Genomic DNA, 17,778 nt, shown 5'->3' on the forward strand with positions numbered 1-17,778 from the left:
GTTGAAGGGAGGAGGAGTACAGTAAGAGCAATTCAGCAAGTGCACTAAAACAATGCACAGTTATAAGATGGGGGACACTTGGCTCAGCAATACGACATGTGAGAAGGATCTTGGAATTGTCGTTGATCACAAGCTGAATATGAGCCAACAGTGTGATGTGGCTGCAAAAAAGGCAAATGCTATATTAGGCTTCATTAACAGAAGTATAGTTTCCAAATCTTTTTAAAAAACTGTTTTAAATATGTGTTTCATTGTATTTTATGCTGATTGTTGTGAACCGAACAGGGAGCTTCGGCTATGGGCGGTATATAAATTTAATAAAATGAAATGAAATGAAAATGAAATCACGTGAAGTATTAGTTCCCCTCTATTCAGCACTGGTTAGGCCTCATCTTGAATACAGCATCCAGTTCTGGTCTCAGCACTTCAACAAGGATGCAGATAAACTGGAACAGGTTTAGAGGAGGGCAACAAGGATGATCAGGGGAATGGAAACCAAGCCCTATGAGGAGAGACTGAAAGAAATGAGCATGTTTAGCCTGGAGAAGAGAAGACTGAGGGGAGATATGATAGCACTCTTCAAGTACATTAAAGGTTGTCACACAGAGGAGGGCAGGGATCTCTTCTCGATCGTCCCAGAGTGCAGGACACGGAACAATGGGCTCAAGTTGCAGGAAGCCAGATTTTGTCTGAACGTCAGGAAAAACCTCCTAACTATTAGAGCCATATGACAATGGAACCAATTACATAGAGAGGAAACATTCAAGAGGCAGCTGGACAGCCATCTGTCAGGGATGCTTTGATTTGGATTCCTGCATTGAGCAGGGGGTTGGATTTGATGGCCTTATAGGCCCCTTCCAACTCTACTATTCTATGATTCTAAGTCTGGCTCCTCTGAGAGTTAAGCAAGCTTTTTAAAAATTGAAAACTAAACTTTTTTTTTAAAAAAAATGCTACTCCTAAGTACTCTCTGTTGCCCAAAGTGTCAAGGCAATGAAATCAAACAGAGGAAGACATAGCTCAGTGACAACAGACTCCTCTGCTTATCTGGCAAGCCTCTGAAAAGCCCTTGGGCAAGGACTAGACTGCTCTGCACCAGCTCCTCTTCACCAAAGGAAAGAAGCATTTAGCACGGGCAAGAAGAATTGTGGACTCCTGTCTAGAAATGCTCAGTAAGAACCAGTGTTTTAAAAGCCAGACTCACAGCTGCTTGGCTTGGCTAATCAGGGGGCCACACCCACACCAGACATATATTTCACTTGAGACAGTCATGGCTTGCCCCAAAGAATCCTGGGAAGTGTAGTTTGTGAAGGGAGACTGCTATTCTCCTGACAGAGGTCCAGTGGCCAGAGTGGTTTAACAGTCAGCCACTCTGACTGAAAGTCTGTGAGGGGAACAGGGCCTCTCCTAGCAACTCTCAGCACCCTTCACTAACTACACTTCCCAGGATGCTTTGAGAGAAGCCATGACTGTCCAAAGTGAAATAAAGGCCTGGTGTGGATGTGGCCAGGGACAGCTTTGGTTTAAATTTAGGTGGGAGGCTACATGTGCCTGCTGTAGAATAAAAAGGTGGGGAAAACGCTGAAAAGCAATGATACTGTTCACAATGTTTTCCTCTGCCCAGTACCCACCCATCCAATCTCCTCCCCTCCCCCTCCTCCCCTCCCTGGCCCTCCCCCAGGTCAGTGTTGGACTATGACCACTATGGTCACTGGGTGACCTTGGGCCAGTCAGTGCCTCTCAGCCTCAGAGGAAGGCAATGGTAAAACGGTTTACCATGAAAACCCTATCGCTATAAGTTGGGATTGACTTGAAGGCAGTCCATTTCCATTTTCAAACATGATTGCACAGAAATAAATCCCACTGAACTCAAAAAGTATGCAACTGATCAAACCCACCTTCTTGTCCCTCCTATCCCTTCCCTCTTGCCCCTTCCCTTTCCCTCCAATCAGAGCTTGGAAAAGTTACTTTTTTGAACTACAACTCCCATCAGCCCCAGCCAGCATGGCCACTGGATTGGGCTGATGGGAACTGTAGTTCAAAAAAGTAACTTTTCCAAGCTCTGCCTCCAATCCCCTCCCCCTCCAATCCTCTCCTTCCCCCTCCCCTCACCCTCCCCATTGTCAGTGTTACCTATCTTAAACATGATTGCACAGGAGTAAATCCCACTGAAATCAGTAAGCATGGAAATGATCAGACCTGGCTTTCTCCTCCTTCCACTCTCCTCTCCCTTCCTCCTCCCCTCCCCTCTTCCTTCTTTCTCCTTCCCTGCCCACTCCAGCCATCCTTCCCTTCCCCCCAATCAGTTTTACCTATCCTAAGTTTGATTGCATGGGAATAAATCCCACTGAACTCAATAAACATGCAAATTAACAAACCTGTCCTTTTCCTCCCCCTTCCTCCTCCCCTCCCCCTCCTTCTCTCTGCCCTTCATCCCCTCCCTCCTCCTCCTCCCCTGTGGTCAGTTTCACCTATCGTAAGCATGATTGCAGGGGAGTAAATCCCACTGAACTCAATAAGCATGCGAATGATCAATCCATTTTCAGCAAACTTGCACAGGATCCCATTTGTTACCTCCCAGATTAAAAAGCAGGGAAATTCAGTAATAGGCAAAAAACCTTGCAGTTTAAGAATGTACCTATAGCCCACAGATATTTCTGTCAAATTTTAAAAAGCAGGGAAATTGGGCAGCTATAGTGAATGCACCAGGCGAGCAGGAGGCCTGACCTCCTCTCTGAGATATTGTACTGCCCTACAAATTGGTCAAAATGCAAACACAATTTGGGTTGGTCTTTCACAGTTACCAAATTCTTGTTACCGAATTCTTCCAAGCTACACAGCAAGTGGATTGGACTGTGAAAGACCAACCCAAATTGTGTTTGCATTTTGACAAATTTATAGCACAGTACAATATCTCAGAGAGGAGTTCAGGTCTCCTGCTCCCCTGGTGCATTCACTATAGCTGTCCAATTTCCCTGCTTTTTAAAGTTTAATAGAAATATCTGTGGGCTATAGGTACAATCTTAAACTGCAAGGTTTTTGCCTATTAGTGAATTAAGTAATATTTATGGTGCTAGCTCAGAGGTTCCTAAACTGTGGCCCATGAGTTTCATTCAGGTGGTCCATGGCGTGTAAAAAAAAAAACACAATTAAAAAAATATACAGCACTAGCACCGTGCATTACAATTGCTACAACAGGCAGAAAATTATTAAGTGGTCCATCGAGACCCTCAGCAATTTTCAAGTGGTCTATGGGGAAAAAACTGGAAGTTTTCTCTATAGCCTGAGGCGAATCCATAACTCTCCCAGCCCAACATTCCGCCCCCATATACAGCTTGCCTTGCTCTTTTAATAGAATGCTGGCTTCTCTTAGGATGAGTAATACAAGCTTCATGCCTCAGGTCTGTTAAGAAAACAAATGTTCCCTTTTCAGGCTTTTCTAGTAATCAATGTGTCTTGGGCTACATATGTACCAAGCTTTACCTTGCTGGCTGGCTGGCCTGCTGAACCAGAAAAGCAGAGCAAAGAGATATCTCTGCCTAATCCAAACTTCCCACAGAAGAGAGAGAGAGAGAGAGAGAGAGAGAGAGAGAGTATTGCTCTGTCCAGCAGGCTGGTCAAAAACTAAGCTCAATGGAATAAATGAGACTTATTTCCAAATATTCTTCATAAATCCTGAAAAGGGTGGAAGGTAAACATGAATATGAAAACTCTTAGGAGCCCCAAACATACCTCTCCCAGAAAAATATGAAATCCCAAATAGAAATAAAATTCTTTTTTCTCACAGGTTTTTTTACTTCTCTCTCAACTCTCAGTCCTTCCTTTTAAAAAAATGAGTGGGGTTCCTTCATGGCAAAAAGAAGACAATTCTGAAGCAAGCTTTTTTCCCAAAGCCCCAAAGCTATCACACCTTTGATTTTTAAATTTTAATTATTATGGCTGCTACTACTAGTTCTACTATTTCTGCTACTACTACTTGCTCTTTTGGGAGAGCAGGACAGCTATTATCATCATCTTCAATATCAAATGATTCAGTTGTAAATATGAAATCTGTGCCAGGCATATATCCATGGTTAAACTAGAATTCAGGGAAAGAAGAAACACACTTTCTCTCTGAAAAGGGATTTTTATTTTTTAAATGCAGCAATATTAGGCTTGTATTTGACATTTTTAGCAATATTAGGTTTACATTTAAGATTTTCAATCATTAATGGTAACAAAATGCCACTGGGGTGTGGACTAAATGCTTATATTACACTGTAAAGCTCACGACAACCCTGCAATATAGTGTGTAGCTTGGACACAGAACTGAGTCTGAGGTAGAAAAGTGTATTATACAACAATCAGAGAAAGAAATAGTGATGAGTCAGAACTGAACATTGTTTTGAGAACTTTATACAAATATAGCTCATTTTTAGAGGGCTATGTGAGATGAGATTTTTACATGAATATTTCTAATGGTTCTCAGTAGTTGCCAGTCTTTACACTTCCAGCTTACGAATTAAAATAAAATCAATAAGTAGCAATTGAAATAATAGTTAGGCACTGAAAGCACCATGATTAGGAAGGTTATCCACAATATATATTTTTGTGTAAATTAACTGGGGAAGATCAGGACAACTATATAGAAATCGTGGTAGGGGATCAACTTAAGACATATGGATTTGGAAGGATCTTGATGGTAAATAAAGGGAAGGGACTCAAGAGAAAGGTAGATGAATGTGGAAAGATTCTGAATTAATTGAGTGATAAATAAGTGGCAAGGATTTAGAAGATAAATTAGTGGGTAGTAGGGATGGTGGAGAAATCCGTTCCAATCAAATGCAAGCACAGATTCTGCAGCAGTTCGCACATTCATCTTGTGCAAAGACCAGATATCTTTCACACAAACGCCAGCTGAGCAGGTATCATCAATACAGATTTTTTTTAAAAAAGGTTGGAGAATTTTATGACATCATTAACAAAAAAAGGTCAACTTTAAAATTGGTTTTATTCCACTAACTTCTCTGCGTGTCTGTCACACACTGGCACTTTGTCAAATCCATTCAACAAAATGAACAGGCTATGGTCTGAAGACGCAGGAGGCCAGCACCCTGCTGAAGCTAAGCAGGGTCAGTTGTGGTCAGTGCCTGCGTGGGAGACCGCCTGGGAACTATATATAAGCTGCCTTGGGTTTCTGTCATGAAAAGAAAGGTGGAGTATAAATATAATAAATAAACATGTTTTCTGCAATGTCTTTTACATGCTGAATTTCTTGATGATATCATATAAATCATATGTGGCTTGACTAACTTTTTTGAGTAAGTTCTCTACACACAGAAGTAAGCTCCACTGTGTTCAATGGGGTTTACTCTCATGAGCGTGCAGAGGATTGCAGCCTTGTCATGCTTCATCTATCATTATACCTGGTTCTGTCTACCATTATCTGTCTACAAATAATATTTTATTATTGTCATTTTCTATAAAAATGTCTCAATGTAACTTAAAATTACAAAAGCATAAATAATACAATGTTAAAATACATCAGAAATAAACAAAAACATTAATTGACAAAAATTGTTCACCTTGCAATAACAAAAATAAATGCTACTCCACCCTACCAAAGATGAACACCAGATACTGGCTTGGATATAATCATGCCCTATAACCCCAGTTTATAACCCCAGCTAACCCCAATAAACTGCCCTGTCTTCTGCCCCAACAGCCCCAATGAATTAAATATAAGGAAAGCAGTGGGGAGAGGGACGTTTTCCTCCCTTACTTTTTCTTTTCCTCTCTCCCAGTTGTTTAGCAGTTGTTTAGCAGCAGCAGGGTTGTTACAAATGTTCAAGGTTAGGAACTCCTTTAGCAGAGGTCTGTGCATCTCTCTCCTAACCCCTTTCTCTAAGGATAAGGTCTAGAGTCTGCTTTCCAAACACTCACTGAAATATTAAAAGTAGTATCCTGAAAATTCAAAATGATCCATCTCTTTTCCAAACATGCATCCTTTTCTTTGACAATAACTAGAAGTTGGGGGGTAGACACCACTGGGAAACATGGCCAGTTCACCACTAACTATCCAAGCAAGAATGAAGGAGAAGAAAATATCTGCAACAGTGCTTAACATTTAAGAGAATGGAAGTCACGCATGAAGAAACCATTCAGAAAATGATTAAAGAGCAGGCATGCGTTCTTGGGAGAACAGACCAGTGAAATTGTGCTATAAAGCTGCCAATCCCAGCTCAGTAGCACCTGCCCACTTGTTCCTTGCTGTGAGGACAAAGGATTGACAGATTGCAATTCTAATAAATTCCAATGATTCTAGCAGAGCACTCTCCAAGGGGTTGTGTAGAATTACGGCTGCAATTCTGTTCCCCTATCGCTGAACAAGAGTAATGCTTCAACTGTGCAAAAGGGCTCTAGTCTGGAAACATCATAGGACTAAAATAACCTCTACATATAAACACGTGTCTTTAACTATCTGCCCTACTGATTAAAAGTGGTCATCGTCAATTAACCAACACCGGGACAAACAAGATGATCTGTTAAATGTATGTATGCATTTAACATGAGGTGGAGTGGTCTCATCAAGACTGAGACCATGGCACATAGGAAGGGATGTTTAGCTCTTTTCCCATTGCTTGCCAGTCCTGATGAAAATCACTGACTTCTCTGAAACTGACATTTCCTCCCGAAGAGAATCTGTCATTGATACCAAAGAAAGCTTCCCACCTGGGCTAATGGCACTGGGATCACAGCACAGGTGGAAAGGATTAAAAAACAACACTTCCCCATATGCTGTAATCTTAATCCTGAGCCACCCATTATTTTTATAAGTAAAAATGCATTACCTTTACGTTATATATTAAATGCATACACACACTTACTCTTGTATCATCTACTTTGGACCTCAATCTTCAATTGATCCAAAGATTAAACCAATTAAAGCCTGGATCACTAAATAAAACCTTTATTGTCCTGAAAGCCATGTTATTATACACATGATTATACAATTTTTAAAACACTGAAAGAACTATAGGTCAACATTTTTGCCTTGATCCCATGCCAGCCATATATAAACATGACTAGTTGTGCCAAAATAAATGGGAATGGGCATCCAAAGGCACATCCCCTTCAAAGCAATGTAATGTGGATGGACAAGATTCACAGGAAGATTCAGATGCTCATTTAGTTTACACCCATGTTTCCTGATCTCTGGATCAGGAGGCGATCCACTGTATGTACAGAAGATCATTTTGTGCAGAGATCTCTACTGGATGTTAGGTGTTTCAGAAGATATAAAGTCAACATACATTCAAGTTTAGCTTTCCAAAAGTAGGCAAAATTATCTATCAATCCTCCTAAAAAAATAACATTTTAAAAAGTGGCATAGAAAGATCTGCAAAGAGTAGCACATTTTTTATATGAAGGGAACATTCATTTACACCACTAATCTTGCTTCCCTTTTCGGAGAGGTGTTTTTTTTTTAAAGGAATCTTTAAAGTGGGTTAACTTTCAAGCACAGCTGTGTAATCTGACAGGTATTTTCTCTCTATAGGGATCTTGCATGTGACAAAACTCACTACAGGTATGTTAAAGGGATTTCTGACAAAAATGATAGCATTGGCTGAATGAGGCTCCTTTCACAAAAAGATAAAAGCACACAATAGACTTTTCAAGTCCCTCTCTAGGGACCCAGCTCTGTGATCACAGCTTTTTTTAATCTTGGCATACTGAAATAGATGCACTCAGTAGGAGACACTGTGTGAAACCTCATTCAGGGCCAGTTAGGTGCAGACCTAGTTACTAGACTAGGCAGGTACATTTTACTGCAAGAAAGCAGATTCATTCAGAGGCATTCTGTTTAGAAATTTAATGGCTGTCATGTTTGATTGAAATCTCTATTGAACTAAATTGTATTCTAGACACCAATTTTCTTAAAGATCCAGATAACTTCACATCTATTGGCTTACGGAACTACAGACACTTTTGCAAAGGAAACTCACATCCCTTTCTATCTGGTGCTATAATTCTGAGTTAGGAACACCAGAAGCATATCTAAAGGAAGCAAGGGTGGTATGGCATGGAGAAACCCTGCAGTGAGGTCATGCAGAGGTGCATAGCACTCATTGGCCTTTCAGTCATCTGCAATGCAGTGAAGCTGAGCACTGAAGCAATGAGCATGTGGCAACTGCAAAGGATGAACATCTCACTCCCACAAAGAACATCCCAGCAAATATGATTTTAGAAACCTAAAGATAACAGTAGGGGTAACCTACAACATCATGTCCAAGATTTCTTCTGTGGATACACACAATATTAAGTATCTTGCAAGTTCTTGTTTGAATACTTCTCATCCACAGCTCCTGAGAGAGAAAATTCCAAGGTATATACAGACTACTGAATATTAAAAAAAATGATTTATCTAAACTGTCATAGCATATTAGTAATAGAAATTAGTCTGCATAGCATTCACATACCTTTTTCTATGACATATAGTTGTTTAAAGTTAAGCATCTCAGTGTTTTAATACTTTGTCAATATCCTATCCTTAATCAACCTGTGGACATTACCGATCTCCTGTCTTTTCTGCCAGCTGGCTTCCTTTTAGCAAATGGAACAGAATTCCAAACTAGTCTGCTCAGAACTATTGCCAATAAGTCAGACCTTATGAAAAGCTGTGCACTATTCTTAAAAGTAGAATAATTGTTTACAGGACAGAAATCAGTTAAGTGGTGCAGTCCCAGCAGCATCTATGTGTTCCTTTTGTTTCTCAGTCCAAACAATAAACAATTTAAAGTGAACTGGTCCTAATTTGTTTTATTTCTTTAAAATACTTTTAGCTCAAATCCTCTCAAAGTGGCTAAAATGTTTTTTTAAAAACAAGACAATCAACAATAAACAATTAATGAAAGAGTTACATTAAAAGGCCGGGAAATCTAGCCAGTTCAAAACCAGGTAAGAGAAACACTATTACAGTAACCAGCTATAAAACAAAAACAGCATAAAGCAAATGCTAGTAAAACAGATTAAGTTTAGGGTTCTGCTTCATAGCTGCAGGGATGGGGTTGATGAACCCACCAGCAATACATATCAAACATGTGGAGTCACTATTAAAAAGGCCCTCCCTCATGCCAACCAACTTCACTGCTTTCAGACACAGAAACTCCTAACAATGTTTATTAAGAAGTTAATTTCAGTTGGAGTCACTTGCAAGTAAGTACACTTAAGAAAGCAGCCTTCAGATAAGGTTGCAATTTAACAGGGGAGTCATAGTTTTACAGCAATCCAGCTCAATGAGCAACTCTAAGAACTGCTGATACACAGGAATGTTACCTTTTTGAAGAAATCATAGTTGAATACTTAAAAAGGAAAGCACAAAAGCAGGACTACAGCTGAACGTCAAGAAGACTAAAGTAATGGATTTTATTGAGGAATAAAAGACTATTGGATTTGGAGGACCATAACCTGAAGTGGGGATGGCATGGATATCTATGGTATGACAAAGTAAAAGTAAACGTAGACTTTAATAATCATTTTATAAGACGTCCTCTGTTGAAAATATGGAATAGATATAAACCAAGGTTCTATTCGAAAATACCATTATGTGTCTCAAGTCAAGAAGCGTTTTACAGAAGAGAAATGGCTGGAAAAGAGAAATGGTTAACTTATCAAGAACTATTAGAAAATGTACATGGAGAATATATAATGAAAGAGAGAGAACAACTGATAAAGGAAGGATATAGTTCTCAATGGTTTGCCGATTTACAATTGTTAGAAAGATATAAAATGGACAAGAAAATGCATGGGTTTGAAATAAGTAAATCTGATTTTGAAATAGGTTTGTGTACAAATGATGAAAATACAATTGCGAAAATGTATAAACTCTTGCTGAAAATGGATATGGAAGAAGAACAAGTAAAAGAGTGTATGGTAAAGTGTGCAAAAAATTTTGGTTATAACATACAAATGGATCAATGGGAAAATATGTGGGAAAAAGGCTTGAGATTTACATTATGCTATAATCTTAAAGAAAATTTCTATAAAATGATGTATCGTTGGTACATGACTCCAGAAAAGTTGTCAAAAATGTATAGTAATGTTTCTAATGTTTGTTGGAAATGTAAACAACAAGAAGGATCATTTTATCATATGTGGTGGCTGTGTAAAAAGGCAAAATCATTTTGGGCACAGATAGGTAGGATGATGCAAAAAATTCTAAAGATAAATATTCAGTCAAAACCAGAATTTTTTTTATTGGGTTTTATGGATAAACAAATAGAAAAGAAATATGGAAGAATAATATTATATATGATTACGGCAGCAAGATTATTATATGCACAAAAGTGGAAAATGGAATCAACACCAACAACGGAAGAATGGCTATTGAAATTAATGGACTTAGTAGAGATGGATAAATTGACATGTTTACTTAGAGAAAAATCGACAGACACATTTCTTAAGGAATGGAAGCCTCTCTTAGACTTTTTGTTGAAAGATCAAAATAAAATGATGATATTGGGATTTGACGATTAACTAAGATAGCCTATGGAGAAAAGTGATCCTGTATGTATATATTAAGGGACAGGTTTGATATATATTATATACTTATAGCTGATCTGTGACAAATCGGAAGTCAACTATTTTATTTTTTTTCTTTTGTTGTATTGTTATGTTTTTGTTGTTTGACTTTGTTTTGTTTGTCTTTTGAAAAATTTCAATAAAACTTATAAAAAAAAAAAGAAGACTAAAGTAATGACAACAGAAGATTTATGTAACTTTACAGTTGACAATGAGGACATTGAACTTGTCAAGGATTATCAATACCTCAGCACAGTCATTAACCAAAATGGAGACCATACTCAAGAAATCAGAAGGCTAGGCCTGGGGAGGGCAGCTGTGAGAGAACCAGAAAAAGTCCTCAAATGCAAACATGTATCACTGAACACCAAAGTCAGGATCATTCAGACCATGGTATTCCCAATCTCTATGTATGCATGTGAAAGTTGGACAGTGAAAAAAGCGGATAAGAGAAAAATCAACTCATTTGAAATGTGGTGTTAGAGGAGAGTTTTGCAGATACCATGGACTGCGAAAAAGACAAATAATTGGGTGTTAGAACAAATTAAACCAGAACTGTCACTAGAAGCTAAAATGATGAAACTGAAGTTCTCATACTTTGCACACATAATGAGAAGACATGACTCACTAGAAAAGAAAATAATGCTGGGGAAAACAGAAGGGAGTAGAAAAAGAGAAAGGTCAAACAAGAGATGGACTAAACTGCCCAAACACCTTCGGCTATGGGGCGGTATAGAAGGCAATAAATAAAAAAATAAATAATAAAGGAAGCCACAGACCTGAACTTACAAGATCAGGGTGGTTCATGACAGATGCTCTTGGAGGTCACTGATTCATAGGGTCACCATAAGTCGTAATCGAATTGAAGGCACATAACAACAACAGTTGAATAACCTCAGGAAATTCAATTAATTGCTTATTAATTATGAATAAAGGCATATTAATAAAACAGTGGCTCTAATGGGGTTATGGGATTTTTAAGGTGATGCACTCACATGTCACAACAGGCACCATTTTTTAAGAGGCATTCCCCCCGTGCGAGAGAAAAGGAATTTCTTCGAAGGTAACACCTGCCACCTACAGTTTTTCTAAGTACTTGTTTTTATTGTATAAAAATAGCAACTTTTAAAAAATGTGCTGCTCAATTAATTAGAGGTACTTTTAACAGATCCATTTTTAAGTAGCTTAATCTGACTATTAACAGTGCAATCCTGTACATGCCTACTAAGAAGTAAGTCCCATAGAGTTCAATGGGACTTACACCCAGGGAACTGAATAAAGGACTGTAGCCTAATTATAGCAGTCCGACGGGCATGCTATGCCAACAAATGGATGAAATATAAACTTCAAGTGACATACTTCGCTACCACACATGGCAGCTACATTACAGCCAGTATCAGAGGCAGCGTGCTCCTGGATGACAGTTGCTGGGAATCACGATTGGCAAAGTGAAGTTGGGGTTCATGTCCTGCTTGTGGGCTTCCCGCAGACATCTGGTTGGCCACTATGAGAACAGAATGCTGGACTAGAGGAGCCTTTGGTCTAATCCAGCAGGGCTCTTCTTATGTAATACTACACAGCCAGTAACTGACCCTGACACTATGTTAATGGCTTACTAGATTATATCACCACATTGCTAGCGCAGTCAACATTCTACATGAAGCAGGGAACAGTTATCAGTCAACTAACATATTACCAGAGGGATATCCATGTGAGTCTGTTGCAGCAGAAATAAAGTCTTATGCCATCTCAAAGACTTATGGCATAAATTTTTGTGGTCTAGATTCCAGTTCAGATGCATGAAGTGTTATCCTGAGTTGGCAGGTGTACATACACATGGTTCTGTGGATATGTAGTTGAGGAGGATGTAAGAGGGATCTGCAATAACAGACTATGACAATTATATTAAAACTTAAATGCATCTAAAGCAGAGCTTGGAAGTAATTAGTTACAAAAACAAATTACTTTAATTTATTACTTTTTTTGAGGAATGAGTGGGTAATTTCATTACATTTTGATTGTAACAGAATGAGGAGTAATTTTATTACTTTTCAGGAGTAATTGTAATGTTTCCAACCTTACTGTTGGGCGTTACCTGGGGGGGGAACAGGGGATGCTTCTGCTCCTCTGATTCGTAGATGAAAATCATGTGCCTCAAATTGGGCTTCTGTGCAGCATTGCTCTTCCCATTATGCTCTGTGAGTGTTTAGAAGGCAACGAAGGAGGAGGTGGAGAGTGAGATGGGGGTGGAGTGGAGAAAACTATTGTAAAAAAAATGCACAGTGGTGGAGAAGAATGGAGTGGAGGGAGAAAGGAGCCTGAGGGAAGGATGTGGATGAAGGAGGAGGAGGCAGGAGCGGAATGAGATAAAGAACTGTGGAGGTGAGAGATTATGTGCGTGTGTATGTATTAATACTGTGTTTGCACTTGGAGCATGAAGCAGCCTCCACCACCCTCCTTGGTTACTTTGCTGCATTTGTAGTATTTTAACTTTTTTATACCCCAGAGGAAAATGTTTGCTTGAGTGGGTGTGCCTTAGTTTGTGGCAGGGCAGGGTCCAGGTGGTGGTTGAGTGAGAGAGATGACGCTTGCTGGCTGAGAGTGTGTGTGTGCAGGGGTTTCACTATGGGCTCAGCCAGACGACTGCAAAATGTGTGACATGCCCGCTATGTGTGTTCATTATTTTTCGGTTGTCCAAATGACGTCTTGCGCTGTTACGCATTTTCGCGGGTTAAATCCGCTCCTTGCAATACCGGCAAAAATGCGATTTGCTGTTTAAAATTGGGAATCATCCGCTGTGCCTTCAGGAGGTAGGATGCAATACCGCGGACTTTACAGCTGATGGGTGGTTCTTGGGCGTTTCCCCTTGCCCCTTCTCCTCATTCCAGCCAATCACGTATCTGCACTTTTGCGCATGTGCAAGAATAAGCCCGGGAAAATTGAACCAATCATCACAATGGTGGGGTGTTGGGTGGGGGTCTGCAACTACTGCGCAGATGCATTTTATTTTTTGCCAGCCTGCAAACTGGGCGGCCGCTCTGTGTGAGATCTGCAATGCACAGCAAGCGAGAAAGGGGCTGCTGGTCGGTTTCATGCCTGCCTCCAGAAAGTTTTGTCAATTTCATTCTACTGGTTGGGGTTTTTGTTTCAAATCATTTCGCAGCAGGAAGGAAAGGGAGAAGGAGGGGTGTGTGACACTTTCTTGCTTTTTTGGAGAAATAAGTGCAATTGCCAGCATGTGTATCTCCTTAGAGACTGGAGAACCATAGAGAATGAAATTGACAAAGCTTTCCGAGGCAGGCATGAAACTGACCAGCAGCCCCTTTCTTGTTTGTATTTGCGATATTACGCTTAAACGAATGTATGCTTTTCTGCCTTTATGGATATTTAAGGAGATACACACCCTGGCTATTGCACTTATTTCTCCAAAAAAGCAAGAAATGTGTCACCCCCCCTTCTCCCTTTCCTTCCTACCGCAAAATGATTTGAAGCAAAAACCCCAGCCAGTAGAATGAAATTGGCAAAGCTTTCCGGAGGCAGGCTGAAACCGCCACCCGCCTCCTTCTCCTGCGACAACTCCTTTACAGCCATATTGTGCTTCGTTGCAAAGGGGGAAAGGAGCATACGTCATTTTTTTGCTGACCAATTGGTTGAAAGGGGGAGGTTTTAGAGGCGGAGCTTGGAAAAAGCGAAAAGAATGTAGGGGGTCTTACCGCTGCGGGTGCAGGTGCAAATTGGGAAAGAGCGAACTAAAAGGCAAAGTGAGGACTATCAGATGACAAACCGAATATGGAAACCGTGGATTATCCCACTCCATTTGGATAAGCCCTTGGTTTGATGTGCAAAGATCTGAATGGTGGCCTCTGCCTCCTTCCCTGCCTCCCTCACCAGTGGAGAGACCAGCACTGCTATCTTATGGATAAAAAGAAGTATTCTACTACCTCTGCATGTAGGCTACATAGGTGTGCAGCTGCCAAGGCCAGCACCTTGTAGGCACTCTCATTTTTTTTAAAGTAACTTAACTGTATTGTAGTGATTACTTTTGAGTAACAGTAGAGTAATCAATTCCTTTCAGAACAATTGTAATTATAACGACATTTTATTTTATTTTTGCTTTTTGGGGTCATGTAACAGTAATTGTAATTTATTCATTTTTAAAAGTAATCTTCCAAGCTCTCATCTAAACTCATTCATATCCACAAAGCAGTGTTGATGTTATCACAAACTTCATGGCATATTAAATTGTCTTACCATTCTCTTTTGCTCTTCCAAAACAAATTTACCATTATTTACTTTTTTAAAGTTTTTGTGAAAATACATACATAAAAAACAATCATTACATATAAATCATCTCTTTAAAATAATGAAATATATAGCATATAAAGATATAATTTTGAATTTAAATTTACACCAGCTACTATACAGCTTGCACTTATATCAATGAAAATAATATATTTGGTTGAATATTATCTTGGTATTTCATAATCTACTCAATTATAAATAAACTCCACTTTTCAATAAACCTGTCTGTTGAGCATCCTTCTTTAAACCTCTTATAATATGTGAGTTTTGTTAGAAATGTCAGTCAAATTTATTTATTTATTGCATTTGTATACCGCCCCATAGCTGAAGCTCTCTGGGCTGTTTACAACAACTAAAAACATTAAAAACAAATACACAAATTTCAAAACACATTTTTAAAAAGCAATTGAAAAACACATGCTAAAATTTGCTCATCTCAGAATATTAAAGGGGTTCTCCAGGATGTGCGAGATGCTGCTGTCATTTGTCTTGCTACGGTAAGTAAATCTGTTAACAATTTCCAAGTCCTCCTGCAAGATGTGATCCTCAAAATATCTCAGAAAGAGTACTTCAGAATTTAACACATCACAGCCAATAATCTATTTTATTGCTTCTATAACTGCTTGCCAAAACTGCTTGACTAGAGGGCAGATCCAAAATACACGAATCCAGTCTGCATTATTCACTTTTATCTTACATCTTGCCAGACAGAAATATGTGGCACCAATTCAGGCCTTGGCATGCAATTGTGGAGGGCAGCCGGGGGTGGGAGAGTATTAATTTGTTTTCCTTATTGGTCTTTTTTTCACAGCCTCTCTTTATTGTTAAATGAATTCACTCCTAAATCCCTACCAGAACCCAGAATGACTGCAGTAAAAATTAACTATAAATTGTAGCTGCTCCTCAGATTAAAACAAGATGGCTTTTCCTTGTCTGTATTTAGATATGGACTCCTATTCCTTCCTATAATCTAAGTGTGCGCAGTATGAATGCATTCACAGATACCTGTTTATGGCTGCATTTATAACTTAAAAGACAGCTAGTCACTTTAGCTGTGGCTGTTTCAGTACAACCTTAGGATTTGTTCTTATATTATTGTCTACATGACAAACTCAAGGCACACTGTCATCTCATAATCAGTAATACCAACCTAATGGATACAATATTTCTTATTTAAGCAGTAGGTGTTACTAGCACCTCATGGCTTGGATTTGTCTCTGTGTTCTCTTCTTCTCTATCCCTCTGGCTCCAACCCACTCTGCATGCATATCTCATTATATGTAGAATTGCAATGATGTCAACTTTATAATGAATATGCAACACAATTAGGTTTAGAAAAGGCATAGATTCTGGAAAGGATGAGTAGAGAAAAGCACTGAATTACCCATGTATCAATAAACAACAGAAAAACAAAAGAAAAAATACATCCATTTGGACAGCCAGCAATACACAGCTACAAAATGCAACTCCTTCCCATCCCCCACCGTTGTCCCCATGCAACAGCAAGACATGCTGTATTTTGTGCCAATGGGCAAAGACATCAGACACCGTGAGGCCTGCAAGAATTGTTTCTAAATTATTGATAGGTCCAGCCAAATACACCTGCAGCTTGGTGTATTTTCCTGCCTGGGCTTGGAAAATAAAGGCGTGTGCCTGCCTGCAACACGCCTCCACCAAAGACGAAGCTCTGGTTTAGCAACCCTCACAGAGAAGGCTGTCAGTTCCAGCCCCACACGATTGCTCAAGTCAAGGACCCCGGCATCCAGCACTGAATGTGGGGAGCAGAGCGGGGGGGGGTAGGAGACGGCTCATTGTGCTTCTCGCTCGGCTGCCCCCTCCAAAAAAGGGAAGGGGGAGAAAGAGACAAGCAAACACGCCACCTCTTCCCCTTCCCTCCATATTGCATCTCTGCCGCCTTTTACCGCACTGTCGCTTCTTCCCCCGTTGCTCTTTCTTCCCTTTCCCCCACCACTCTTTTTTTTCATCTGCCAGCGTTTTTTCTTTCTTCGTTTCTCCTCAACCCCCCCCCCGCCACCGGCATTTCTCCCTTTTCTTCATCTCACTGCGATTCCCCCCCCCTGCCTCCTCCGTTTCTCTCCCACTATTGTCACACCACAGCCCCACTCTTGTGCGGCCCAGTACCGGCGAGCCCGCCTCGGTTGTGCCAGAGAGAAGCCGCAGAACACACACACACACACACCCATTCCCTAACCAGGAGACAGCGGCACCAGTTCCACCTCAGGCCCGCTTGTCGTGGAGCTCAGAGGCGGCGAACGGCACGCAGCTTCTGCTGTTGTCCGTCTTACCCACCCTCCTCCCGAAGACAGAAATAGCCTACCCGTCAGCAGCGGGAAAAAGAAGAGACGAGTTCCCTTCCCCTTGCTAAGCGGCCGTTGCGCCTCCGTCCTCGCTGCTCTGTCTTGCCCTCTGAGAACAGAAGGAGCGTCGCCTGTGGCAAGAGCAGGTTTCCCTTCCCACTTTCCAGGCAGAGCAGAGCAAATTATTTCCCCTCTCCCCCGACCAGCCACTCCAGAAAAAAATGAAATGAAATGGAACAGACGCCGTTTGGGGGGCACGTGGTCTAGACTTCAGAGAAAATAGACCTTCTTTTACCGAATCATAGAGTCGGAACGTACCAAATATCATCTACGCCAGGCGACACGTCAGTGCTTCTTCCCACAGGGACACATACACAAGATGTATACATTAAAAGCCAGTAGCGTAGTGGCAAATTAAGAAGTGTGGGATCCCTTCATGATAGTCACAGGCATCCCCCCTTTTTTGCTGTTGGGTTGAGAAGGAAATCCTTGTTAATGCCTTCTCCCACAACAGACATCCCTACGAGCCAAAAAGTATGAAAGGGAGACTGTGAGCTACTGAGAAGAGTCTTCTCTATGGCTGACTCACCTCCTTTCA

General features: G+C 40.4%; 1 protein-coding gene across 16 annotated transcripts in view; it reads right to left on the bottom strand.

Annotated features, from left to right (window-relative positions):
• LOC133379763 (cholesterol transporter ABCA5-like) overlaps nucleotides 1-17,526 on the bottom strand; it is a 108,457-nt gene extending 90,931 nt beyond the window's left edge. For 3 of the 16 annotated variants that reach the window (XR_009761256.1, XM_061615643.1, XM_061615660.1), the window contains exons 1-2: nucleotides 17,075-17,173; nucleotides 16,013-16,211 (exon numbers count right to left, since the gene is read on the bottom strand). The gene's annotated coding sequence lies outside the window, so the exon portion shown is untranslated. Of the gene's footprint in view, nucleotides 1-348; nucleotides 372-5,002; nucleotides 5,101-12,256; nucleotides 12,403-16,012; nucleotides 16,212-17,004; nucleotides 17,035-17,062; nucleotides 17,174-17,200; nucleotides 17,386-17,498 lie in introns of those variants that run through there. The other 13 variants (XM_061615657.1, XM_061615644.1, XM_061615650.1 and 10 more) reach the window with 12 other exon arrangements.
• Nucleotides 17,527-17,778: the final 252 nt, after the last annotated feature.

Source organism: Rhineura floridana, chromosome 3 (assembly GCF_030035675.1).
Source record: "Rhineura floridana isolate rRhiFlo1 chromosome 3, rRhiFlo1.hap2, whole genome shotgun sequence".
Classification (NCBI taxonomy): Eukaryota; Metazoa; Chordata; class Lepidosauria; order Squamata; family Rhineuridae; genus Rhineura; species Rhineura floridana.